The sequence below is a fragment of the Anomaloglossus baeobatrachus genome, unplaced genomic scaffold, assembly GCF_048569485.1.
Source record: "Anomaloglossus baeobatrachus isolate aAnoBae1 unplaced genomic scaffold, aAnoBae1.hap1 Scaffold_2719, whole genome shotgun sequence".
NCBI lineage: Eukaryota > Metazoa > Chordata > Amphibia > Anura > Aromobatidae > Anomaloglossus > Anomaloglossus baeobatrachus.
In genome coordinates this window covers 1-25622 of record NW_027442223.1, presented here as the reverse complement: position 1 = coordinate 25622, position 25622 = coordinate 1, and the positions used below count along the sequence as shown (strand labels likewise).

Below are 25622 nucleotides of genomic sequence, written 5' to 3'. Positions count from 1 at the left end.
CCTTTCTTAGTATTTGACGTTCCTTATATTGCGGTATGAGGCTTCGCAGTAGGTTGCAAACATTCATCACCCATGACTGTCCCCAATTGAGCTCAGAAGCTCAATGTCTATCATGACCTCTCTTTTAGAATGTCCAAGAGCAAGCAAACTATTCCTCCAGGAGAGGGCGCCAACAGACTACTAAAGAGATCATCATTACTCAAAGAAAACCCCAAAAACCAATGCATGATAGGAATAAACAGGTAACTTTCTTTGGAGTGGAAGCGGAGAGATCGCACCAGATGCCAATTCTAGATGTTATCACACCTGTGGTCACTGCAGCAGCAGGTGAATCCACTTTGTCCAAAAGGGATCTATTCCATTCAATTGCAAATGATCTAGATAAGACAGAGAACTGCAGCACGGGGACATAGCCGAGTTGGTCAGGTTGAGTGGTGATGAGTTTGCTATTTGGATGAATAAAGAAAGTCAAAAGTGTGAAAGATAAAAAACAAAAGGAGGAAGTGTGAAAAGTGAATGGGCCAAATTGAGGTGCATATGAAGACGTATGCTTTCTTCCAATTCATTAAATCGGGCTAATATGAATCAGGTGAATTGAGTTCTGCTTTTGGAAACTGGGTTAAGAAGGGGTGCACCGTTCCTGGAGGTACTGCAATACCAGGTCAATGCGTGGAGTGGACAGAGCAAGCTCTTTTTCCATCTCCCTGTTCTAAAAATCCATTTAATATATGGTCCCCAGATAGGGGACGTATCAGATATTAAACTGATAAGAACAGATACTACACTTGATCTTAGCCAAAAGGCCGAGAAGCGATAACCAGAATTGGTTTGGGCCTCGAGTGGCACCCTGGCCTATGCCGGACACATCTTAGGGAGAGAGAGCGAGAGGGAGACAAACCCACGCCTACACAAGACATTTTGTCACCCAAGCCAACCCTTGAAAAGGCTGCTTTGCAGAGCCAAAACAAGAAGAATGGTGCGTTTTGCAGCCGCCGCCCACTGCAATGAATCTGAATAACTCCTCCTTTAGGGCGCAAGCAACTCCCCTCCCCCTTGCAGTCTTTCCAATTCACGATACAAAAAGACGGACAGGACAGGTTGCCTGACTTTCCGTCACTGCCACCCTTTGCCATCCTTACCCGTAGAAAGCCCTTTCATCATCCCCAAACCCTAATCTTTTCCCTTTCCTTCCCAGCCCCCAAACCCTGCCCTCTGTACCTTTCTCACCACCCGCTTCCCTTCTCCTGTCATCCCCCTACCACCCGGGAAAAAAAGAGATTGCCCCCTCCTTCCACTAGCCCACCCTCCCACCCAAAGAACAACTTCTTCTGCGCAGCTTGTTTTCTAGGCAGCAGCGCTATTGTGATGTCATCGGGGGGCATTGTGACAAGCCGCCAGTGTTCCGTCTCTTCATGTTGTGCACAGTTCAAACGGAAAATACATCAACAGGCAGACTACAGAAAAGCTTACTATCAAAGGTTAGAGGGGGGCTTTCTCAGAGGGCTTTTTACAGTTTTTCTATTCCCAATTAGCCGTTTAAGTGTACTTATTGAAAGTAGTAATTCTTTCATAGGCCGCCCTTTCTTAGTATTTGACGTTCCTTATATTGCGGTATGAGGCTTCGCAGTAGGTTGCAAACATTCATCACCCATGACTGTCCCCAATTGAGCTCAGAAGCTCAATGTCTATCATGACCTCTCTTTTAGAATGTCCAAGAGCAAGCAAACTATTCCTCCAGGAGAGGGCGCCAACAGACTACTAAAGAGATCATCATTACTCAAAGAAAACCCCAAAAACCAATGCATGATAGGAATAAACAGGTAACTTTCTTTGGAGTGGAAGCGGAGAGATCGCACCAGATGCCAATTCTAGATGTTATCACACCTGTGGTCACTGCAGCAGCAGGTGAATCCACTTTGTCCAAAAGGGATCTATTCCATTCAATTGCAAATGATCTAGATAAGACAGAGAACTGCAGCACGGGGACATAGCCGAGTTGGTCAGGTTGAGTGGTGATGAGTTTGCTATTTGGATGAATAAAGAAAGTCAAAAGTGTGAAAGATAAAAAACAAAAGGAGGAAGTGTGAAAAGTGAATGGGCCAAATTGAGGTGCATATGAAGACGTATGCTTTCTTCCAATTCATTAAATCGGGCTAATATGAATCAGGTGAATTGAGTTCTGCTTTTGGAAACTGGGTTAAGAAGGGGTGCACCGTTCCTGGAGGTACTGCAATACCAGGTCAATGCGTGGAGTGGACAGAGCAAGCTCTTTTTCCATCTCCCTGTTCTAAAAATCCATTTAATATATGGTCCCCAGATAGGGGACGTATCAGATATTAAACTGATAAGAACAGATACTACACTTGATCTTAGCCAAAAGGCCGAGAAGCGATAACCAGAATTGGTTTGGGCCTCGAGTGGCACCCTGGCCTATGCCGGACACATCTTAGGGAGAGAGAGCGAGAGGGAGACAAACCCACGCCTACACAAGACATTTTGTCACCCAAGCCAACCCTTGAAAAGGCTGCTTTGCAGAGCCAAAACAAGAAGAATGGTGCGTTTTGCAGCCGCCGCCCACTGCAATGAATCTGAATAACTCCTCCTTTAGGGCGCAAGCAACTCCCCTCCCCCTTGCAGTCTTTCCAATTCACGATACAAAAAGACGGACAGGACAGGTTGCCTGACTTTCCGTCACTGCCACCCTTTGCCATCCTTACCCGTAGAAAGCCCTTTCATCATCCCCAAACCCTAATCTTTTCCCTTTCCTTCCCAGCCCCCAAACCCTGCCCTCTGTACCTTTCTCACCACCCGCTTCCCTTCTCCTGTCATCCCCCTACCACCCGGGAAAAAAAGAGATTGCCCCCTCCTTCCACTAGCCCACCCTCCCACCCAAAGAACAACTTCTTCTGCGCAGCTTGTTTTCTAGGCAGCAGCGCTATTGTGATGTCATCGGGGGGCATTGTGACAAGCCGCCAGTGTTCCGTCTCTTCATGTTGTGCACAGTTCAAACGGAAAATACATCAACAGGCAGACTACAGAAAAGCTTACTATCAAAGGTTAGAGGGGGGCTTTCTCAGAGGGCTTTTTACAGTTTTTCTATTCCCAATTAGCCGTTTAAGTGTACTTATTGAAAGTAGTAATTCTTTCATAGGCCGCCCTTTCTTAGTATTTGACGTTCCTTATATTGCGGTATGAGGCTTCGCAGTAGGTTGCAAACATTCATCACCCATGACTGTCCCCAATTGAGCTCAGAAGCTCAATGTCTATCATGACCTCTCTTTTAGAATGTCCAAGAGCAAGCAAACTATTCCTCCAGGAGAGGGCGCCAACAGACTACTAAAGAGATCATCATTACTCAAAGAAAACCCCAAAAACCAATGCATGATAGGAATAAACAGGTAACTTTCTTTGGAGTGGAAGCGGAGAGATCGCACCAGATGCCAATTCTAGATGTTATCACACCTGTGGTCACTGCAGCAGCAGGTGAATCCACTTTGTCCAAAAGGGATCTATTCCATTCAATTGCAAATGATCTAGATAAGACAGAGAACTGCAGCACGGGGACATAGCCGAGTTGGTCAGGTTGAGTGGTGATGAGTTTGCTATTTGGATGAATAAAGAAAGTCAAAAGTGTGAAAGATAAAAAACAAAAGGAGGAAGTGTGAAAAGTGAATGGGCCAAATTGAGGTGCATATGAAGACGTATGCTTTCTTCCAATTCATTAAATCGGGCTAATATGAATCAGGTGAATTGAGTTCTGCTTTTGGAAACTGGGTTAAGAAGGGGTGCACCGTTCCTGGAGGTACTGCAATACCAGGTCAATGCGTGGAGTGGACAGAGCAAGCTCTTTTTCCATCTCCCTGTTCTAAAAATCCATTTAATATATGGTCCCCAGATAGGGGACGTATCAGATATTAAACTGATAAGAACAGATTTTTGATTTAATGAAGCTTTCCAAAGCACCACAAAAAATGCATGACCGAAGTCACACCAAAAACAGTGCAAAGGCTAGGATTCGTGTGGACCCCACCGTGAGGAGAGGGTCCCCAAAAATCAACCCCGTCCCTCCGAGCCAGAAGGCCACAGCAAGGGTCAGGGATCTTCGGTGCTCCCCCAAGCCGAAGCCTGGTTGAGCCTTGTCGTTGCTCCCAGCGTCCACCCAGGCATCTTACCCAAGTGGAGTAGAGAGCTACTAGTTGTTGGTTTCGCAGCCGAAACTGCCCGGACCGTCAACCGGTGTTGGTTTCTCAGCCCAAGGCTAACCGGACCTCCAACCGGGTGTTGGTTTCTCAGCCGAAGCTGACCCAGACCTCCAACCGGGTGTTGGTTTCTCAGCCGAAGCTGACCCGGACCTCCAACCGGGTGTTAGTTTCTCAGCCCAAAGCTGACCAGACCTCCGACCGGGATTATAAAAATTTCCCTTCCTAGCCAGAAGGCCGGGATAGGGTAATATGCTCAAAAAGTATGAAAAGGCAAGGTACGGTGTGCTACAGAGCCCAAGGCTTGCCGGGGTCCCAAGCCAGCAAGCTCAGACTCACTCCAGGGTCGTCAGTCCTGGGGCACGTTGTACCATAGCCCCCCATCCTTACTCAGTCTAATAGCCTCGATCCTGGTAGGGCCATGTTTTCCACTAGATGAATATACTATCCACCCAGAGTACTAGCAAGCGCAACCTTCCAGTGTGCATTGTATCATTGTACTAAGGTGGCCTGGAGCTTAAACCACCTCTTCGAACAACACTACACTTGATCTTAGCCAAAAGGCCGAGAAGCGATAACCAGAATTGGTTTGGGCCTCGAGTGGCACCCTGGCCTATGCCGGACACATCTTAGGGAGAGAGAGCGAGAGGGAGACAAACCCACGCCTACACAAGACATTTTGTCACCCAAGCCAACCCTTGAAAAGGCTGCTTTGCAGAGCCAAAACAAGAAGAATGGTGCGTTTTGCAGCCGCCGCCCACTGCAATGAATCTGAATAACTCCTCCTTTAGGGCGCAAGCAACTCCCCTCCCCCTTGCAGTCTTTCCAATTCACGATACAAAAAGACGGACAGGACAGGTTGCCTGACTTTCCGTCACTGCCACCCTTTGCCATCCTTACCCGTAGAAAGCCCTTTCATCATCCCCAAACCCTAATCTTTTCCCTTTCCTTCCCAGCCCCCAAACCCTGCCCTCTGTACCTTTCTCACCACCCGCTTCCCTTCTCCTGTCATCCCCCTACCACCCGGGAAAAAAAGAGATTGCCCCCTCCTTCCACTAGCCCACCCTCCCACCCAAAGAACAACTTCTTCTGCGCAGCTTGTTTTCTAGGCAGCAGCGCTATTGTGATGTCATCGGGGGGCATTGTGACAAGCCGCCAGTGTTCCGTCTCTTCATGTTGTGCACAGTTCAAACGGAAAATACATCAACAGGCAGACTACAGAAAAGCTTACTATCAAAGGTTAGAGGGGGGCTTTCTCAGAGGGCTTTTTACAGTTTTTCTATTCCCAATTAGCCGTTTAAGTGTACTTATTGAAAGTAGTAATTCTTTCATAGGCCGCCCTTTCTTAGTATTTGACGTTCCTTATATTGCGGTATGAGGCTTCGCAGTAGGTTGCAAACATTCATCACCCATGACTGTCCCCAATTGAGCTCAGAAGCTCAATGTCTATCATGACCTCTCTTTTAGAATGTCCAAGAGCAAGCAAACTATTCCTCCAGGAGAGGGCGCCAACAGACTACTAAAGAGATCATCATTACTCAAAGAAAACCCCAAAAACCAATGCATGATAGGAATAAACAGGTAACTTTCTTTGGAGTGGAAGCGGAGAGATCGCACCAGATGCCAATTCTAGATGTTATCACACCTGTGGTCACTGCAGCAGCAGGTGAATCCACTTTGTCCAAAAGGGATCTATTCCATTCAATTGCAAATGATCTAGATAAGACAGAGAACTGCAGCACGGGGACATAGCCGAGTTGGTCAGGTTGAGTGGTGATGAGTTTGCTATTTGGATGAATAAAGAAAGTCAAAAGTGTGAAAGATAAAAAACAAAAGGAGGAAGTGTGAAAAGTGAATGGGCCAAATTGAGGTGCATATGAAGACGTATGCTTTCTTCCAATTCATTAAATCGGGCTAATATGAATCAGGTGAATTGAGTTCTGCTTTTGGAAACTGGGTTAAGAAGGGGTGCACCGTTCCTGGAGGTACTGCAATACCAGGTCAATGCGTGGAGTGGACAGAGCAAGCTCTTTTTCCATCTCCCTGTTCTAAAAATCCATTTAATATATGGTCCCCAGATAGGGGACGTATCAGATATTAAACTGATAAGAACAGATACTACACTTGATCTTAGCCAAAAGGCCGAGAAGCGATAACCAGAATTGGTTTGGGCCTCGAGTGGCACCCTGGCCTATGCCGGACACATCTTAGGGAGAGAGAGCGAGAGGGAGACAAACCCACGCCTACACAAGACATTTTGTCACCCAAGCCAACCCTTGAAAAGGCTGCTTTGCAGAGCCAAAACAAGAAGAATGGTGCGTTTTGCAGCCGCCGCCCACTGCAATGAATCTGAATAACTCCTCCTTTAGGGCGCAAGCAACTCCCCTCCCCCTTGCAGTCTTTCCAATTCACGATACAAAAAGACGGACAGGACAGGTTGCCTGACTTTCCGTCACTGCCACCCTTTGCCATCCTTACCCGTAGAAAGCCCTTTCATCATCCCCAAACCCTAATCTTTTCCCTTTCCTTCCCAGCCCCCAAACCCTGCCCTCTGTACCTTTCTCACCACCCGCTTCCCTTCTCCTGTCATCCCCCTACCACCCGGGAAAAAAAGAGATTGCCCCCTCCTTCCACTAGCCCACCCTCCCACCCAAAGAACAACTTCTTCTGCGCAGCTTGTTTTCTAGGCAGCAGCGCTATTGTGATGTCATCGGGGGGCATTGTGACAAGCCGCCAGTGTTCCGTCTCTTCATGTTGTGCACAGTTCAAACGGAAAATACATCAACAGGCAGACTACAGAAAAGCTTACTATCAAAGGTTAGAGGGGGGCTTTCTCAGAGGGCTTTTTACAGTTTTTCTATTCCCAATTAGCCGTTTAAGTGTACTTATTGAAAGTAGTAATTCTTTCATAGGCCGCCCTTTCTTAGTATTTGACGTTCCTTATATTGCGGTATGAGGCTTCGCAGTAGGTTGCAAACATTCATCACCCATGACTGTCCCCAATTGAGCTCAGAAGCTCAATGTCTATCATGACCTCTCTTTTAGAATGTCCAAGAGCAAGCAAACTATTCCTCCAGGAGAGGGCGCCAACAGACTACTAAAGAGATCATCATTACTCAAAGAAAACCCCAAAAACCAATGCATGATAGGAATAAACAGGTAACTTTCTTTGGAGTGGAAGCGGAGAGATCGCACCAGATGCCAATTCTAGATGTTATCACACCTGTGGTCACTGCAGCAGCAGGTGAATCCACTTTGTCCAAAAGGGATCTATTCCATTCAATTGCAAATGATCTAGATAAGACAGAGAACTGCAGCACGGGGACATAGCCGAGTTGGTCAGGTTGAGTGGTGATGAGTTTGCTATTTGGATGAATAAAGAAAGTCAAAAGTGTGAAAGATAAAAAACAAAAGGAGGAAGTGTGAAAAGTGAATGGGCCAAATTGAGGTGCATATGAAGACGTATGCTTTCTTCCAATTCATTAAATCGGGCTAATATGAATCAGGTGAATTGAGTTCTGCTTTTGGAAACTGGGTTAAGAAGGGGTGCACCGTTCCTGGAGGTACTGCAATACCAGGTCAATGCGTGGAGTGGACAGAGCAAGCTCTTTTTCCATCTCCCTGTTCTAAAAATCCATTTAATATATGGTCCCCAGATAGGGGACGTATCAGATATTAAACTGATAAGAACAGATACTACACTTGATCTTAGCCAAAAGGCCGAGAAGCGATAACCAGAATTGGTTTGGGCCTCGAGTGGCACCCTGGCCTATGCCGGACACATCTTAGGGAGAGAGAGCGAGAGGGAGACAAACCCACGCCTACACAAGACATTTTGTCACCCAAGCCAACCCTTGAAAAGGCTGCTTTGCAGAGCCAAAACAAGAAGAATGGTGCGTTTTGCAGCCGCCGCCCACTGCAATGAATCTGAATAACTCCTCCTTTAGGGCGCAAGCAACTCCCCTCCCCCTTGCAGTCTTTCCAATTCACGATACAAAAAGACGGACAGGACAGGTTGCCTGACTTTCCGTCACTGCCACCCTTTGCCATCCTTACCCGTAGAAAGCCCTTTCATCATCCCCAAACCCTAATCTTTTCCCTTTCCTTCCCAGCCCCCAAACCCTGCCCTCTGTACCTTTCTCACCACCCGCTTCCCTTCTCCTGTCATCCCCCTACCACCCGGGAAAAAAAGAGATTGCCCCCTCCTTCCACTAGCCCACCCTCCCACCCAAAGAACAACTTCTTCTGCGCAGCTTGTTTTCTAGGCAGCAGCGCTATTGTGATGTCATCGGGGGGCATTGTGACAAGCCGCCAGTGTTCCGTCTCTTCATGTTGTGCACAGTTCAAACGGAAAATACATCAACAGGCAGACTACAGAAAAGCTTACTATCAAAGGTTAGAGGGGGGCTTTCTCAGAGGGCTTTTTACAGTTTTTCTATTCCCAATTAGCCGTTTAAGTGTACTTATTGAAAGTAGTAATTCTTTCATAGGCCGCCCTTTCTTAGTATTTGACGTTCCTTATATTGCGGTATGAGGCTTCGCAGTAGGTTGCAAACATTCATCACCCATGACTGTCCCCAATTGAGCTCAGAAGCTCAATGTCTATCATGACCTCTCTTTTAGAATGTCCAAGAGCAAGCAAACTATTCCTCCAGGAGAGGGCGCCAACAGACTACTAAAGAGATCATCATTACTCAAAGAAAACCCCAAAAACCAATGCATGATAGGAATAAACAGGTAACTTTCTTTGGAGTGGAAGCGGAGAGATCGCACCAGATGCCAATTCTAGATGTTATCACACCTGTGGTCACTGCAGCAGCAGGTGAATCCACTTTGTCCAAAAGGGATCTATTCCATTCAATTGCAAATGATCTAGATAAGACAGAGAACTGCAGCACGGGGACATAGCCGAGTTGGTCAGGTTGAGTGGTGATGAGTTTGCTATTTGGATGAATAAAGAAAGTCAAAAGTGTGAAAGATAAAAAACAAAAGGAGGAAGTGTGAAAAGTGAATGGGCCAAATTGAGGTGCATATGAAGACGTATGCTTTCTTCCAATTCATTAAATCGGGCTAATATGAATCAGGTGAATTGAGTTCTGCTTTTGGAAACTGGGTTAAGAAGGGGTGCACCGTTCCTGGAGGTACTGCAATACCAGGTCAATGCGTGGAGTGGACAGAGCAAGCTCTTTTTCCATCTCCCTGTTCTAAAAATCCATTTAATATATGGTCCCCAGATAGGGGACGTATCAGATATTAAACTGATAAGAACAGATACTACACTTGATCTTAGCCAAAAGGCCGAGAAGCGATAACCAGAATTGGTTTGGGCCTCGAGTGGCACCCTGGCCTATGCCGGACACATCTTAGGGAGAGAGAGCGAGAGGGAGACAAACCCACGCCTACACAAGACATTTTGTCACCCAAGCCAACCCTTGAAAAGGCTGCTTTGCAGAGCCAAAACAAGAAGAATGGTGCGTTTTGCAGCCGCCGCCCACTGCAATGAATCTGAATAACTCCTCCTTTAGGGCGCAAGCAACTCCCCTCCCCCTTGCAGTCTTTCCAATTCACGATACAAAAAGACGGACAGGACAGGTTGCCTGACTTTCCGTCACTGCCACCCTTTGCCATCCTTACCCGTAGAAAGCCCTTTCATCATCCCCAAACCCTAATCTTTTCCCTTTCCTTCCCAGCCCCCAAACCCTGCCCTCTGTACCTTTCTCACCACCCGCTTCCCTTCTCCTGTCATCCCCCTACCACCCGGGAAAAAAAGAGATTGCCCCCTCCTTCCACTAGCCCACCCTCCCACCCAAAGAACAACTTCTTCTGCGCAGCTTGTTTTCTAGGCAGCAGCGCTATTGTGATGTCATCGGGGGGCATTGTGACAAGCCGCCAGTGTTCCGTCTCTTCATGTTGTGCACAGTTCAAACGGAAAATACATCAACAGGCAGACTACAGAAAAGCTTACTATCAAAGGTTAGAGGGGGGCTTTCTCAGAGGGCTTTTTACAGTTTTTCTATTCCCAATTAGCCGTTTAAGTGTACTTATTGAAAGTAGTAATTCTTTCATAGGCCGCCCTTTCTTAGTATTTGACGTTCCTTATATTGCGGTATGAGGCTTCGCAGTAGGTTGCAAACATTCATCACCCATGACTGTCCCCAATTGAGCTCAGAAGCTCAATGTCTATCATGACCTCTCTTTTAGAATGTCCAAGAGCAAGCAAACTATTCCTCCAGGAGAGGGCGCCAACAGACTACTAAAGAGATCATCATTACTCAAAGAAAACCCCAAAAACCAATGCATGATAGGAATAAACAGGTAACTTTCTTTGGAGTGGAAGCGGAGAGATCGCACCAGATGCCAATTCTAGATGTTATCACACCTGTGGTCACTGCAGCAGCAGGTGAATCCACTTTGTCCAAAAGGGATCTATTCCATTCAATTGCAAATGATCTAGATAAGACAGAGAACTGCAGCACGGGGACATAGCCGAGTTGGTCAGGTTGAGTGGTGATGAGTTTGCTATTTGGATGAATAAAGAAAGTCAAAAGTGTGAAAGATAAAAAACAAAAGGAGGAAGTGTGAAAAGTGAATGGGCCAAATTGAGGTGCATATGAAGACGTATGCTTTCTTCCAATTCATTAAATCGGGCTAATATGAATCAGGTGAATTGAGTTCTGCTTTTGGAAACTGGGTTAAGAAGGGGTGCACCGTTCCTGGAGGTACTGCAATACCAGGTCAATGCGTGGAGTGGACAGAGCAAGCTCTTTTTCCATCTCCCTGTTCTAAAAATCCATTTAATATATGGTCCCCAGATAGGGGACGTATCAGATATTAAACTGATAAGAACAGATACTACACTTGATCTTAGCCAAAAGGCCGAGAAGCGATAACCAGAATTGGTTTGGGCCTCGAGTGGCACCCTGGCCTATGCCGGACACATCTTAGGGAGAGAGAGCGAGAGGGAGACAAACCCACGCCTACACAAGACATTTTGTCACCCAAGCCAACCCTTGAAAAGGCTGCTTTGCAGAGCCAAAACAAGAAGAATGGTGCGTTTTGCAGCCGCCGCCCACTGCAATGAATCTGAATAACTCCTCCTTTAGGGCGCAAGCAACTCCCCTCCCCCTTGCAGTCTTTCCAATTCACGATACAAAAAGACGGACAGGACAGGTTGCCTGACTTTCCGTCACTGCCACCCTTTGCCATCCTTACCCGTAGAAAGCCCTTTCATCATCCCCAAACCCTAATCTTTTCCCTTTCCTTCCCAGCCCCCAAACCCTGCCCTCTGTACCTTTCTCACCACCCGCTTCCCTTCTCCTGTCATCCCCCTACCACCCGGGAAAAAAAGAGATTGCCCCCTCCTTCCACTAGCCCACCCTCCCACCCAAAGAACAACTTCTTCTGCGCAGCTTGTTTTCTAGGCAGCAGCGCTATTGTGATGTCATCGGGGGGCATTGTGACAAGCCGCCAGTGTTCCGTCTCTTCATGTTGTGCACAGTTCAAACGGAAAATACATCAACAGGCAGACTACAGAAAAGCTTACTATCAAAGGTTAGAGGGGGGCTTTCTCAGAGGGCTTTTTACAGTTTTTCTATTCCCAATTAGCCGTTTAAGTGTACTTATTGAAAGTAGTAATTCTTTCATAGGCCGCCCTTTCTTAGTATTTGACGTTCCTTATATTGCGGTATGAGGCTTCGCAGTAGGTTGCAAACATTCATCACCCATGACTGTCCCCAATTGAGCTCAGAAGCTCAATGTCTATCATGACCTCTCTTTTAGAATGTCCAAGAGCAAGCAAACTATTCCTCCAGGAGAGGGCGCCAACAGACTACTAAAGAGATCATCATTACTCAAAGAAAACCCCAAAAACCAATGCATGATAGGAATAAACAGGTAACTTTCTTTGGAGTGGAAGCGGAGAGATCGCACCAGATGCCAATTCTAGATGTTATCACACCTGTGGTCACTGCAGCAGCAGGTGAATCCACTTTGTCCAAAAGGGATCTATTCCATTCAATTGCAAATGATCTAGATAAGACAGAGAACTGCAGCACGGGGACATAGCCGAGTTGGTCAGGTTGAGTGGTGATGAGTTTGCTATTTGGATGAATAAAGAAAGTCAAAAGTGTGAAAGATAAAAAACAAAAGGAGGAAGTGTGAAAAGTGAATGGGCCAAATTGAGGTGCATATGAAGACGTATGCTTTCTTCCAATTCATTAAATCGGGCTAATATGAATCAGGTGAATTGAGTTCTGCTTTTGGAAACTGGGTTAAGAAGGGGTGCACCGTTCCTGGAGGTACTGCAATACCAGGTCAATGCGTGGAGTGGACAGAGCAAGCTCTTTTTCCATCTCCCTGTTCTAAAAATCCATTTAATATATGGTCCCCAGATAGGGGACGTATCAGATATTAAACTGATAAGAACAGATACTACACTTGATCTTAGCCAAAAGGCCGAGAAGCGATAACCAGAATTGGTTTGGGCCTCGAGTGGCACCCTGGCCTATGCCGGACACATCTTAGGGAGAGAGAGCGAGAGGGAGACAAACCCACGCCTACACAAGACATTTTGTCACCCAAGCCAACCCTTGAAAAGGCTGCTTTGCAGAGCCAAAACAAGAAGAATGGTGCGTTTTGCAGCCGCCGCCCACTGCAATGAATCTGAATAACTCCTCCTTTAGGGCGCAAGCAACTCCCCTCCCCCTTGCAGTCTTTCCAATTCACGATACAAAAAGACGGACAGGACAGGTTGCCTGACTTTCCGTCACTGCCACCCTTTGCCATCCTTACCCGTAGAAAGCCCTTTCATCATCCCCAAACCCTAATCTTTTCCCTTTCCTTCCCAGCCCCCAAACCCTGCCCTCTGTACCTTTCTCACCACCCGCTTCCCTTCTCCTGTCATCCCCCTACCACCCGGGAAAAAAAGAGATTGCCCCCTCCTTCCACTAGCCCACCCTCCCACCCAAAGAACAACTTCTTCTGCGCAGCTTGTTTTCTAGGCAGCAGCGCTATTGTGATGTCATCGGGGGGCATTGTGACAAGCCGCCAGTGTTCCGTCTCTTCATGTTGTGCACAGTTCAAACGGAAAATACATCAACAGGCAGACTACAGAAAAGCTTACTATCAAAGGTTAGAGGGGGGCTTTCTCAGAGGGCTTTTTACAGTTTTTCTATTCCCAATTAGCCGTTTAAGTGTACTTATTGAAAGTAGTAATTCTTTCATAGGCCGCCCTTTCTTAGTATTTGACGTTCCTTATATTGCGGTATGAGGCTTCGCAGTAGGTTGCAAACATTCATCACCCATGACTGTCCCCAATTGAGCTCAGAAGCTCAATGTCTATCATGACCTCTCTTTTAGAATGTCCAAGAGCAAGCAAACTATTCCTCCAGGAGAGGGCGCCAACAGACTACTAAAGAGATCATCATTACTCAAAGAAAACCCCAAAAACCAATGCATGATAGGAATAAACAGGTAACTTTCTTTGGAGTGGAAGCGGAGAGATCGCACCAGATGCCAATTCTAGATGTTATCACACCTGTGGTCACTGCAGCAGCAGGTGAATCCACTTTGTCCAAAAGGGATCTATTCCATTCAATTGCAAATGATCTAGATAAGACAGAGAACTGCAGCACGGGGACATAGCCGAGTTGGTCAGGTTGAGTGGTGATGAGTTTGCTATTTGGATGAATAAAGAAAGTCAAAAGTGTGAAAGATAAAAAACAAAAGGAGGAAGTGTGAAAAGTGAATGGGCCAAATTGAGGTGCATATGAAGACGTATGCTTTCTTCCAATTCATTAAATCGGGCTAATATGAATCAGGTGAATTGAGTTCTGCTTTTGGAAACTGGGTTAAGAAGGGGTGCACCGTTCCTGGAGGTACTGCAATACCAGGTCAATGCGTGGAGTGGACAGAGCAAGCTCTTTTTCCATCTCCCTGTTCTAAAAATCCATTTAATATATGGTCCCCAGATAGGGGACGTATCAGATATTAAACTGATAAGAACAGATACTACACTTGATCTTAGCCAAAAGGCCGAGAAGCGATAACCAGAATTGGTTTGGGCCTCGAGTGGCACCCTGGCCTATGCCGGACACATCTTAGGGAGAGAGAGCGAGAGGGAGACAAACCCACGCCTACACAAGACATTTTGTCACCCAAGCCAACCCTTGAAAAGGCTGCTTTGCAGAGCCAAAACAAGAAGAATGGTGCGTTTTGCAGCCGCCGCCCACTGCAATGAATCTGAATAACTCCTCCTTTAGGGCGCAAGCAACTCCCCTCCCCCTTGCAGTCTTTCCAATTCACGATACAAAAAGACGGACAGGACAGGTTGCCTGACTTTCCGTCACTGCCACCCTTTGCCATCCTTACCCGTAGAAAGCCCTTTCATCATCCCCAAACCCTAATCTTTTCCCTTTCCTTCCCAGCCCCCAAACCCTGCCCTCTGTACCTTTCTCACCACCCGCTTCCCTTCTCCTGTCATCCCCCTACCACCCGGGAAAAAAAGAGATTGCCCCCTCCTTCCACTAGCCCACCCTCCCACCCAAAGAACAACTTCTTCTGCGCAGCTTGTTTTCTAGGCAGCAGCGCTATTGTGATGTCATCGGGGGGCATTGTGACAAGCCGCCAGTGTTCCGTCTCTTCATGTTGTGCACAGTTCAAACGGAAAATACATCAACAGGCAGACTACAGAAAAGCTTACTATCAAAGGTTAGAGGGGGGCTTTCTCAGAGGGCTTTTTACAGTTTTTCTATTCCCAATTAGCCGTTTAAGTGTACTTATTGAAAGTAGTAATTCTTTCATAGGCCGCCCTTTCTTAGTATTTGACGTTCCTTATATTGCGGTATGAGGCTTCGCAGTAGGTTGCAAACATTCATCACCCATGACTGTCCCCAATTGAGCTCAGAAGCTCAATGTCTATCATGACCTCTCTTTTAGAATGTCCAAGAGCAAGCAAACTATTCCTCCAGGAGAGGGCGCCAACAGACTACTAAAGAGATCATCATTACTCAAAGAAAACCCCAAAAACCAATGCATGATAGGAATAAACAGGTAACTTTCTTTGGAGTGGAAGCGGAGAGATCGCACCAGATGCCAATTCTAGATGTTATCACACCTGTGGTCACTGCAGCAGCAGGTGAATCCACTTTGTCCAAAAGGGATCTATTCCATTCAATTGCAAATGATCTAGATAAGACAGAGAACTGCAGCACGGGGACATAGCCGAGTTGGTCAGGTTGAGTGGTGATGAGTTTGCTATTTGGATGAATAAAGAAAGTCAAAAGTGTGAAAGATAAAAAACAAAAGGAGGAAGTGTGAAAAGTGAATGGGCCAAATTGAGGTGCATATGAAGACGTATGCTTTCTTCCAATTCATTAAATCGGGCTAATATGAATCAGGTGAATTGAGTTCTGCTTTTGGAAACTGGGTTAAGAAGGGGTGCACCGTTCCTGGAGGTACTGCAATACCAGGTCAATGCGTGGAGTGGACAGAGCAAGCTCTTTTTCCATCTCCCTGTTCTAAAAATCCATTTAATATATGGTCCCCAGATAGGGGACGTATCAGATATTAAACTGATAAGAACAGATACTACACTTGATCTTAGCCAAAAGGCCGAGAAGCGATAACCAGAATTGGTTTGGGCCTCGAGTGGCACCCTGGCCTATGCCGGACACATCTTAGGGAGAGAGAGCGAGAGGGAGACAAACCCACGCCTACACAAGACATTTTGTCACCCAAGCCAACCCTTGAAAAGGCTGCTTTGCAGAGCCAAAACAAGAAGAATGGTGCGTTTTGCAGCCGCCGCCCACTGCAATGAATCTGAATAACTCCTCCTTTAGGGCGCAAGCAACTCCCCTCCCCCTTGCAGTCTTTCCAATTCACGATACAAAAAGACGGACAGGACAGGTTGCCTGACTTTCCGTCACTGCCACCCTTTGCCATCCTTACCCGTAGAAAGCCCTTTCATCATCCCCAAACCCTAATCTTTTCCCTTTCCTTCCCAGCCCCCAAACCCTGCCCTCTGTACCTTTCTCACCACCCGCTTCCCTTCTCCTGTCATCCCCCTACCACCCGGGAAAAAAAGAGATTGCCCCCTCCTTCCACTAGCCCACCCTCCCACCCAAAGAACAACTTCTTCTGCGCAGCTTGTTTTCTAGGCAGCAGCGCTATTGTGATGTCATCGGGGGGCATTGTGACAAGCCGCCAGTGTTCCGTCTCTTCATGTTGTGCACAGTTCAAACGGAAAATACATCAACAGGCAGACTACAGAAAAGCTTACTATCAAAGGTTAGAGGGGGGCTTTCTCAGAGGGCTTTTTACAGTTTTTCTATTCCCAATTAGCCGTTTAAGTGTACTTATTGAAAGTAGTAATTCTTTCATAGGCCGCCCTTTCTTAGTATTTGACGTTCCTTATATTGCGGTATGAGGCTTCGCAGTAGGTTGCAAACATTCATCACCCATGACTGTCCCCAATTGAGCTCAGAAGCTCAATGTCTATCATGACCTCTCTTTTAGAATGTCCAAGAGCAAGCAAACTATTCCTCCAGGAGAGGGCGCCAACAGACTACTAAAGAGATCATCATTACTCAAAGAAAACCCCAAAAACCAATGCATGATAGGAATAAACAGGTAACTTTCTTTGGAGTGGAAGCGGAGAGATCGCACCAGATGCCAATTCTAGATGTTATCACACCTGTGGTCACTGCAGCAGCAGGTGAATCCACTTTGTCCAAAAGGGATCTATTCCATTCAATTGCAAATGATCTAGATAAGACAGAGAACTGCAGCACGGGGACATAGCCGAGTTGGTCAGGTTGAGTGGTGATGAGTTTGCTATTTGGATGAATAAAGAAAGTCAAAAGTGTGAAAGATAAAAAACAAAAGGAGGAAGTGTGAAAAGTGAATGGGCCAAATTGAGGTGCATATGAAGACGTATGCTTTCTTCCAATTCATTAAATCGGGCTAATATGAATCAGGTGAATTGAGTTCTGCTTTTGGAAACTGGGTTAAGAAGGGGTGCACCGTTCCTGGAGGTACTGCAATACCAGGTCAATGCGTGGAGTGGACAGAGCAAGCTCTTTTTCCATCTCCCTGTTCTAAAAATCCATTTAATATATGGTCCCCAGATAGGGGACGTATCAGATATTAAACTGATAAGAACAGATTGATTTAATGAAGCTTTCCAAAGCACCACAAAAAATGCATGACCGAAGTCACACCAAAAACAGTGCAAAGGCTAGGATTCGTGTGGACCCCTCCGTGAGGAGAGGGTCCCCAAAAATCAACCCCGTCCCTCCGAGCCAGAAGGCCACAGCAAGGGTCAGGGATCTTCGGTGCTCCCCCAAGCCGAAGCCTGGTTGAGCCTTGTCGTTGCTCCCAGCGTCCACCCAGGCATCTTACCCAAGTGGAGTAGAGAGCTACTAGTTGTTGGTTTCGCAGCCGAAACTGCCCGGACCGTCAACCGGTGTTGGTTTCTCAGCCCAAGGCTAACCGGACCTCCAACCGGGTGTTGGTTTCTCAGCCGAAGCTGACCCGGACCTCCAACCGGGTGTTGGTTTCTCAGCCGAAGCTGACCCAGACCTCCAACCGGGTGTTGGTTTCTCAGCCGAAGCTGACCCGGACCTCCAACCGGGTGTTGGTTTCTCAGCCCAAAGCTGAACGGACCTCCGACCATGATTATAAAAATTTCCCTTCCTAGCCAGAAGGCCGGGATAGAGCAATATGCTCAGAAAGTATGAAAGGGCAAGGTACGGTGTGCTACAGAGCCCAAGGCTCGCCGGGGTCCCAAGCCAGCAAGCTCAGACTCACTCCAGGGTCGTCAGTCCTGGGGCACATTGCACCATAGCCCCCACACTTACTCAGTCTAATAGCCTCGATCCTGGTAGGGCCATGTTTTCCTCTAGATGAATATACTATACATCAAGAGTACTAGCAAGCGCAACCTTCCAGTGTGCATTGCATCTGCCGAGCCTCACAGATACTACACTTGATCTTAGCCAAAAGGCCGAGAAGCGATACTACACATGATCTTAGCCAAAAGGCCGAGAAGCGATAACCAGAATTGGTTTGGGCCTCGAGTGGCACCCTGGCCTATGCCGGACACATCTTAGGGAGAGAGAGCGAGAGGGAGACAAACCCACGCCTACACAAGACATTTTGTCACCCAAGCCAACCCTTGAAAAGGCTGCTTTGCAGAGCCAAAACAAGAAGAATGGTGCGTTTTGCAGCCGCCGCCCACTGCAATGAATCTGAATAACTCCTCCTTTAGGGCGCAAGCAACTCCCCTCCCCCTTGCAGTCTTTCCAATTCACGATACAAAAAGACGGACAGGACAGGTTGCCTGACTTTCCGTCACTGCCACCCTTTGCCATCCTTACCCGTAGAAAGCCCTTTCATCATCCCCAAACCCTAATCTTTTCCCTTTCCTTCCCAGCCCCCAAACCCTGCCCTCTGTACCTTTCTCACCACCCGCTTCCCTTCTCCTGTCATCCCCCTACCACCCGGGAAAAAAAGAGATTGCCCCCTCCTTCCACTAGCCCACCCTCCCACCCAAAGAACAACTTCTTCTGCGCAGCTTGTTTTCTAGGCAGCAGCGCTATTGTGATGTCATCGGGGGGCATTGTGACAAGCCGCCAGTGTTCCGTCTCTTCATGTTGTGCACAGTTCAAACGGAAAATACATCAACAGGCAGACTACAGAAAAGCTTACTATCAAAGGTTAGAGGGGGGCTTTCTCAGAGGGCTTTTTACAGTTTTTCTATTCCCAATTAGCCGTTTAAGTGTACTTATTGAAAGTAGTAATTCTTTCATAGGCCGCCCTTTCTTAGTATTTGACGTTCCTTATATTGCGGTATGAGGCTTCGCAGTAGGTTGCAAACATTCATCACCCATGACTGTCCCCAATTGAGCTCAGAAGCTCAATGTCTATCATGACCTCTCTTTTAGAATGTCCAAGAGCAAGCAAACTATTCCTCCAGGAGAGGGCGCCAACAGACTACTAAAGAGATCATCATTACTCAAAGAAAACCCCAAAAACCAATGCATGATAGGAATAAACAGGTAACTTTCTTTGGAGTGGAAGCGGAGAGATCGCACCAGATGCCAATTCTAGATGTTATCACACCTGTGGTCACTGCAGCAGCAGGTGAATCCACTTTGTCCAAAAGGGATCTATTCCATTCAATTGCAAATGATCTAGATAAGACAGAGAACTGCAGCACGGGGACATAGCCGAGTTGGTCAGGTTGAGTGGTGATGAGTTTGCTATTTGGATGAATAAAGAAAGTCAAAAGTGTGAAAGATAAAAAACAAAAGGAGGAAGTGTGAAAAGTGAATGGGCCAAATTGAGGTGCATATGAAGACGTATGCTTTCTTCCAATTCATTAAATCGGGCTAATATGAATCAGGTGAATTGAGTTCTGCTTTTGGAAACTGGGTTAAGAAGGGGTGCACCGTTCCTGGAGGTACTGCAATACCAGGTCAATGCGTGGAGTGGACAGAGCAAGCTCTTTTTCCATCTCCCTGTTCTAAAAATCCATTTAATATATGGTCCCCAGATAGGGGACGTATCAGATATTAAACTGATAAGAACAGATACTACACTTGATCTTAGCCAAAAGGCCGAGAAGCGATAACCAGAATTGGTTTGGGCCTCGAGTGGCACCCTGGCCTATGCCGGACACATCTTAGGGAGAGAGAGCGAGAGGGAGACAAACCCACGCCTACACAAGACATTTTGTCACCCAAGCCAACCCTTGAAAAGGCTGCTTTGCAGAGCCAAAACAAGAAGAATGGTGCGTTTTGCAGCCGCCGCCCACTGCAATGAATCTGAATAACTCCTCCTTTAGGGCGCAAGCAACTCCCCTCCCCCTTGCAGTCTTTCCAATTCACGATACAAAAAGACGGACAGGACAGGTTGCCTGACTTTCCGTCACTGCCACCCTTTGCCATCCTTACCCGTAGAAAGCCCTTTCATCATCCCCAAACCCTAATCTTTTCCCTTTCCTTCCCAGCCCCCAAACCCTGCCCTCTGTACCTTTCTCACCACCCGCTTCCCTTCTCCTGTCATCCCCCTACCACCCGGGAAAAAAAGAGATTGCCCCCTCCTTCCACTAGCCCACCCTCCCACCCAAAGAACAACTTCTTCTGCGCAGCTTGTTTTCTAGGCAGCAGCGCTATTGTGATGTCATCGGGGGGCATTGTGACAAGCCGCCAGTGTTCCGTCTCTTCATGTTGTGCACAGTTCAAACGGAAAATACATCAACAGGCAGACTACAGAAAAGCTTACTATCAAAGGTTAGAGGGGGGCTTTCTCAGAGGGCTTTTTACAGTTTTTCTATTCCCAATTAGCCGTTTAAGTGTACTTATTGAAAGTAGTAATTCTTTCATAGGCCGCCCTTTCTTAGTATTTGACGTTCCTTATATTGCGGTATGAGGCTTCGCAGTAGGTTGCAAACATTCATCACCCATGACTGTCCCCAATTGAGCTCAGAAGCTCAATGTCTATCATGACCTCTCTTTTAGAATGTCCAAGAGCAAGCAAACTATTCCTCCAGGAGAGGGCGCCAACAGACTACTAAAGAGATCATCATTACTCAAAGAAAACCCCAAAAACCAATGCATGATAGGAATAAACAGGTAACTTTCTTTGGAGTGGAAGCGGAGAGATCGCACCAGATGCCAATTCTAGATGTTATCACACCTGTGGTCACTGCAGCAGCAGGTGAATCCACTTTGTCCAAAAGGGATCTATTCCATTCAATTGCAAATGATCTAGATAAGACAGAGAACTGCAGCACGGGGACATAGCCGAGTTGGTCAGGTTGAGTGGTGATGAGTTTGCTATTTGGATGAATAAAGAAAGTCAAAAGTGTGAAAGATAAAAAACAAAAGGAGGAAGTGTGAAAAGTGAATGGGCCAAATTGAGGTGCATATGAAGACGTATGCTTTCTTCCAATTCATTAAATCGGGCTAATATGAATCAGGTGAATTGAGTTCTGCTTTTGGAAACTGGGTTAAGAAGGGGTGCACCGTTCCTGGAGGTACTGCAATACCAGGTCAATGCGTGGAGTGGACAGAGCAAGCTCTTTTTCCATCTCCCTGTTCTAAAAATCCATTTAATATATGGTCCCCAGATAGGGGACGTATCAGATATTAAACTGATAAGAACAGATACTACACTTGATCTTAGCCAAAAGGCCGAGAAGCGATAACCAGAATTGGTTTGGGCCTCGAGTGGCACCCTGGCCTATGCCGGACACATCTTAGGGAGAGAGAGCGAGAGGGAGACAAACCCACGCCTACACAAGACATTTTGTCACCCAAGCCAACCCTTGAAAAGGCTGCTTTGCAGAGCCAAAACAAGAAGAATGGTGCGTTTTGCAGCCGCCGCCCACTGCAATGAATCTGAATAACTCCTCCTTTAGGGCGCAAGCAACTCCCCTCCCCCTTGCAGTCTTTCCAATTCACGATACAAAAAGACGGACAGGACAGGTTGCCTGACTTTCCGTCACTGCCACCCTTTGCCATCCTTACCCGTAGAAAGCCCTTTCATCATCCCCAAACCCTAATCTTTTCCCTTTCCTTCCCAGCCCCCAAACCCTGCCCTCTGTACCTTTCTCACCACCCGCTTCCCTTCTCCTGTCATCCCCCTACCACCCGGGAAAAAAAGAGATTGCCCCCTCCTTCCACTAGCCCACCCTCCCACCCAAAGAACAACTTCTTCTGCGCAGCTTGTTTTCTAGGCAGCAGCGCTATTGTGATGTCATCGGGGGGCATTGTGACAAGCCGCCAGTGTTCCGTCTCTTCATGTTGTGCACAGTTCAAACGGAAAATACATCAACAGGCAGACTACAGAAAAGCTTACTATCAAAGGTTAGAGGGGGGCTTTCTCAGAGGGCTTTTTACAGTTTTTCTATTCCCAATTAGCCGTTTAAGTGTACTTATTGAAAGTAGTAATTCTTTCATAGGCCGCCCTTTCTTAGTATTTGACGTTCCTTATATTGCGGTATGAGGCTTCGCAGTAGGTTGCAAACATTCATCACCCATGACTGTCCCCAATTGAGCTCAGAAGCTCAATGTCTATCATGACCTCTCTTTTAGAATGTCCAAGAGCAAGCAAACTATTCCTCCAGGAGAGGGCGCCAACAGACTACTAAAGAGATCATCATTACTCAAAGAAAACCCCAAAAACCAATGCATGATAGGAATAAACAGGTAACTTTCTTTGGAGTGGAAGCGGAGAGATCGCACCAGATGCCAATTCTAGATGTTATCACACCTGTGGTCACTGCAGCAGCAGGTGAATCCACTTTGTCCAAAAGGGATCTATTCCATTCAATTGCAAATGATCTAGATAAGACAGAGAACTGCAGCACGGGGACATAGCCGAGTTGGTCAGGTTGAGTGGTGATGAGTTTGCTATTTGGATGAATAAAGAAAGTCAAAAGTGTGAAAGATAAAAAACAAAAGGAGGAAGTGTGAAAAGTGAATGGGCCAAATTGAGGTGCATATGAAGACGTATGCTTTCTTCCAATTCATTAAATCGGGCTAATATGAATCAGGTGAATTGAGTTCTGCTTTTGGAAACTGGGTTAAGAAGGGGTGCACCGTTCCTGGAGGTACTGCAATACCAGGTCAATGCGTGGAGTGGACAGAGCAAGCTCTTTTTCCATCTCCCTGTTCTAAAAATCCATTTAATATATGGTCCCCAGATAGGGGACGTATCAGATATTAAACTGATAAGAACAGATACTACACTTGATCTTAGCCAAAAGGCCGAGAAGCGATAACCAGAATTGGTTTGGGCCTCGAGTGGCACCCTGGCCTATGCCGGACACATCTTAGGGAGAGAGAGCGAGAGGGAGACAAACCCACGCCTACACAAGACATTTTGTCACCCAAGCCAACCCTTGAAAAGGCTGCTTTGCAGAGCCAAAACAAGAAGAATGGTGCGTTTTGCAGCCGCCGCCCACTGCAATGAATCTGAATAACTCCTCCTTTAGGGCGCAAGCAACTCCCCTCCCCCTTGCAGTCTTTCCAATTCACGATACAAAAAGACGGACAGGACAGGTTGCCTGACTTTCCGTCACTGCCACCCTTTGCCATCCTTACCCGTAGAAAGCCCTTTCATCATCCCCAAACCCTAATCTTTTCCCTTTCCTTCCCAGCCCCCAAACCCTGCCCTCTGTACCTTTCTCACCACCCGCTTCCCTTCTCCTGTCATCCCCCTACCACCCGGGAAAAAAAGAGATTGCCCCCTCCTTCCACTAGCCCACCCTCCCACCCAAAGAACAACTTCTTCTGCGCAGCTTGTTTTCTAGGCAGCAGCGCTATTGTGATGTCATCGGGGGGCATTGTGACAAGCCGCCAGTGTTCCGTCTCTTCATGTTGTGCACAGTTCAAACGGAAAATACATCAACAGGCAGACTACAGAAAAGCTTACTATCAAAGGTTAGAGGGGGGCTTTCTCAGAGGGCTTTTTACAGTTTTTCTATTCCCAATTAGCCGTTTAAGTGTACTTATTGAAAGTAGTAATTCTTTCATAGGCCGCCCTTTCTTAGTATTTGACGTTCCTTATATTGCGGTATGAGGCTTCGCAGTAGGTTGCAAACATTCATCACCCATGACTGTCCCCAATTGAGCTCAGAAGCTCAATGTCTATCATGACCTCTCTTTTAGAATGTCCAAGAGCAAGCAAACTATTCCTCCAGGAGAGGGCGCCAACAGACTACTAAAGAGATCATCATTACTCAAAGAAAACCCCAAAAACCAATGCATGATAGGAATAAACAGGTAACTTTCTTTGGAGTGGAAGCGGAGAGATCGCACCAGATGCCAATTCTAGATGTTATCACACCTGTGGTCACTGCAGCAGCAGGTGAATCCACTTTGTCCAAAAGGGATCTATTCCATTCAATTGCAAATGATCTAGATAAGACAGAGAACTGCAGCACGGGGACATAGCCGAGTTGGTCAGGTTGAGTGGTGATGAGTTTGCTATTTGGATGAATAAAGAAAGTCAAAAGTGTGAAAGATAAAAAACAAAAGGAGGAAGTGTGAAAAGTGAATGGGCCAAATTGAGGTGCATATGAAGACGTATGCTTTCTTCCAATTCATTAAATCGGGCTAATATGAATCAGGTGAATTGAGTTCTGCTTTTGGAAACTGGGTTAAGAAGGGGTGCACCGTTCCTGGAGGTACTGCAATACCAGGTCAATGCGTGGAGTGGACAGAGCAAGCTCTTTTTCCATCTCCCTGTTCTAAAAATCCATTTAATATATGGTCCCCAGATAGGGGACGTATCAGATATTAAACTGATAAGAACAGATACTACACTTGATCTTAGCCAAAAGGCCGAGAAGCGATAACCAGAATTGGTTTGGGCCTCGAGTGGCACCCTGGCCTATGCCGGACACATCTTAGGGAGAGAGAGCGAGAGGGAGACAAACCCACGCCTACACAAGACATTTTGTCACCCAAGCCAACCCTTGAAAAGGCTGCTTTGCAGAGCCAAAACAAGAAGAATGGTGCGTTTTGCAGCCGCCGCCCACTGCAATGAATCTGAATAACTCCTCCTTTAGGGCGCAAGCAACTCCCCTCCCCCTTGCAGTCTTTCCAATTCACGATACAAAAAGACGGACAGGACAGGTTGCCTGACTTTCCGTCACTGCCACCCTTTGCCATCCTTACCCGTAGAAAGCCCTTTCATCATCCCCAAACCCTAATCTTTTCCCTTTCCTTCCCAGCCCCCAAACCCTGCCCTCTGTACCTTTCTCACCACCCGCTTCCCTTCTCCTGTCATCCCCCTACCACCCGGGAAAAAAAGAGATTGCCCCCTCCTTCCACTAGCCCACCCTCCCACCCAAAGAACAACTTCTTCTGCGCAGCTTGTTTTCTAGGCAGCAGCGCTATTGTGATGTCATCGGGGGGCATTGTGACAAGCCGCCAGTGTTCCGTCTCTTCATGTTGTGCACAGTTCAAACGGAAAATACATCAACAGGCAGACTACAGAAAAGCTTACTATCAAAGGTTAGAGGGGGGCTTTCTCAGAGGGCTTTTTACAGTTTTTCTATTCCCAATTAGCCGTTTAAGTGTACTTATTGAAAGTAGTAATTCTTTCATAGGCCGCCCTTTCTTAGTATTTGACGTTCCTTATATTGCGGTATGAGGCTTCGCAGTAGGTTGCAAACATTCATCACCCATGACTGTCCCCAATTGAGCTCAGAAGCTCAATGTCTATCATGACCTCTCTTTTAGAATGTCCAAGAGCAAGCAAACTATTCCTCCAGGAGAGGGCGCCAACAGACTACTAAAGAGATCATCATTACTCAAAGAAAACCCCAAAAACCAATGCATGATAGGAATAAACAGGTAACTTTCTTTGGAGTGGAAGCGGAGAGATCGCACCAGATGCCAATTCTAGATG

General features: G+C 46.8%; 15 non-coding genes and 1 pseudogene across 15 annotated transcripts; all 16 read right to left on the bottom strand.

Annotated features, from left to right (window-relative positions):
• Window positions 1-624: 624 nt before the first annotated feature.
• Window positions 625-815, bottom strand: LOC142265173 (U2 spliceosomal RNA). The gene has a single exon (XR_012731533.1). It is a non-coding gene; the product is annotated as a U2 spliceosomal RNA (small nuclear RNA).
• Window positions 816-2202: 1387 nt separating this feature from the next.
• LOC142265172 (U2 spliceosomal RNA) lies at window positions 2203-2393 on the bottom strand. Its single transcript, XR_012731532.1, has one exon. It is a non-coding gene; the product is annotated as a U2 spliceosomal RNA (small nuclear RNA).
• A 1387-nt stretch (window positions 2394-3780) lies between these two features.
• LOC142265156 (U2 spliceosomal RNA) lies at window positions 3781-3973 on the bottom strand. The gene has a single exon (XR_012731523.1). It is a non-coding gene; the product is annotated as a U2 spliceosomal RNA (small nuclear RNA).
• A 2189-nt stretch (window positions 3974-6162) lies between these two features.
• On the bottom strand, window positions 6163-6353 carry LOC142265171 (U2 spliceosomal RNA). Its single transcript, XR_012731531.1, has one exon. It is a non-coding gene; the product is annotated as a U2 spliceosomal RNA (small nuclear RNA).
• Window positions 6354-7740: 1387 nt separating this feature from the next.
• LOC142265170 (U2 spliceosomal RNA) lies at window positions 7741-7931 on the bottom strand. The gene has a single exon (XR_012731530.1). It is a non-coding gene; the product is annotated as a U2 spliceosomal RNA (small nuclear RNA).
• A 1387-nt stretch (window positions 7932-9318) lies between these two features.
• LOC142265160 (U2 spliceosomal RNA) lies at window positions 9319-9509 on the bottom strand. The gene has a single exon (XR_012731525.1). It is a non-coding gene; the product is annotated as a U2 spliceosomal RNA (small nuclear RNA).
• Window positions 9510-10896: 1387 nt separating this feature from the next.
• LOC142265148 (U2 spliceosomal RNA) lies at window positions 10897-11087 on the bottom strand. The gene has a single exon (XR_012731517.1). It is a non-coding gene; the product is annotated as a U2 spliceosomal RNA (small nuclear RNA).
• Window positions 11088-12474: 1387 nt separating this feature from the next.
• On the bottom strand, window positions 12475-12665 carry LOC142265136 (U2 spliceosomal RNA). Its single transcript, XR_012731506.1, has one exon. It is a non-coding gene; the product is annotated as a U2 spliceosomal RNA (small nuclear RNA).
• A 1387-nt stretch (window positions 12666-14052) lies between these two features.
• Window positions 14053-14243, bottom strand: LOC142265123 (U2 spliceosomal RNA). The gene has a single exon (XR_012731495.1). It is a non-coding gene; the product is annotated as a U2 spliceosomal RNA (small nuclear RNA).
• Window positions 14244-15630: 1387 nt separating this feature from the next.
• Window positions 15631-15821, bottom strand: LOC142265213 (U2 spliceosomal RNA). Its single transcript, XR_012731569.1, has one exon. It is a non-coding gene; the product is annotated as a U2 spliceosomal RNA (small nuclear RNA).
• Window positions 15822-17208: 1387 nt separating this feature from the next.
• Window positions 17209-17398, bottom strand: LOC142265162 (U2 spliceosomal RNA). Its single transcript, XR_012731527.1, has one exon. It is a non-coding gene; the product is annotated as a U2 spliceosomal RNA (small nuclear RNA).
• A 688-nt stretch (window positions 17399-18086) lies between these two features.
• LOC142265169 (U2 spliceosomal RNA) lies at window positions 18087-18213 on the bottom strand (annotated as a pseudogene).
• A 1424-nt stretch (window positions 18214-19637) lies between these two features.
• On the bottom strand, window positions 19638-19828 carry LOC142265201 (U2 spliceosomal RNA). Its single transcript, XR_012731558.1, has one exon. It is a non-coding gene; the product is annotated as a U2 spliceosomal RNA (small nuclear RNA).
• A 1387-nt stretch (window positions 19829-21215) lies between these two features.
• LOC142265189 (U2 spliceosomal RNA) lies at window positions 21216-21406 on the bottom strand. The gene has a single exon (XR_012731547.1). It is a non-coding gene; the product is annotated as a U2 spliceosomal RNA (small nuclear RNA).
• A 1387-nt stretch (window positions 21407-22793) lies between these two features.
• On the bottom strand, window positions 22794-22984 carry LOC142265177 (U2 spliceosomal RNA). Its single transcript, XR_012731536.1, has one exon. It is a non-coding gene; the product is annotated as a U2 spliceosomal RNA (small nuclear RNA).
• Window positions 22985-24371: 1387 nt separating this feature from the next.
• Window positions 24372-24562, bottom strand: LOC142265116 (U2 spliceosomal RNA). The gene has a single exon (XR_012731489.1). It is a non-coding gene; the product is annotated as a U2 spliceosomal RNA (small nuclear RNA).
• Window positions 24563-25622: the final 1060 nt, after the last annotated feature.